Source organism: Bison bison, unplaced genomic scaffold, assembly GCF_000754665.1.
Source record: "Bison bison bison isolate TAMUID 2011002044 unplaced genomic scaffold, Bison_UMD1.0 scf7180017864516, whole genome shotgun sequence".
NCBI lineage: Eukaryota > Metazoa > Chordata > Mammalia > Artiodactyla > Bovidae > Bison > Bison bison.
In genome coordinates, this window is record NW_011495069.1 from 9,545,758 (window position 1) to 9,546,564 (window position 807).

The following is an 807-nucleotide window of genomic DNA, read 5'->3' on the forward strand; positions in this document are numbered from 1 at the left end:
TTTTTTTTTTTTTCATTTTTCCCGTTACATTTGTTAGTTTGGCATTGTGGGTGGGGATTGCTACAACTTGCTGGCTTTTGGACTTTTGGGCAGTTGCCCCTTGACTGGCCCCTTGACTGGCCCCAGCCCTGAGCAGAAGAGCAGGGGGGAAGCTCCTCCATCTCCCCCAACACCACCTCCCCCCTCCACGTTCCTGAGGGCTCTGGCCTGCCTCAGGTGGGGAGGCCAGGGCTGCCGCTGTCTCCCGGGACTGCCCCACCCTTCAGCTGGCAGCAGGAGTGGGGTGGAATTGGACAGGCTGGCCTTGGCCTGTTAGCATTCTTGCTCCTGACGGCGAGGCTGGCTCCCTCCTGGTCTTCAGGGAATGTTCTAGAAAAGGACAGGGTGCCCCCAATCCCTGCAGAGCCGCTGTGTCAGGGTGGAAACAGAAGTGAGGAGAGAGCCCTGGAGTGGGCACGGTCAGGCCACTTCCTCCTGGCAACCCGATGTCCTTTCCCTCTCCCCCCTCCGCCCCCGCTGGACCCCCCAAGCACGGGCGCTGGGTCCTTGCTGCGCCCGCACACCCTCACCGGCCCTCTAGGGGCTCAGCCTCTCCCACGGGCCCTGGCAGTGGGCAGGGGCACCACACCATTCCCCGCCCACCCGTGCCAGCCCTTCTGCACTCTCGGGGGGGCCCCTCTCCTCCCTTGGGCGCTCTTCGGCCTCACTGTGACCTTTCTGCCAGAGCTCCCAGCCAGGCCTCCTCTCGCTGAGATGGCACTCCCTCCCACCCCCCACACGCTGAGCCGCCACACAGACCAAAGAAGT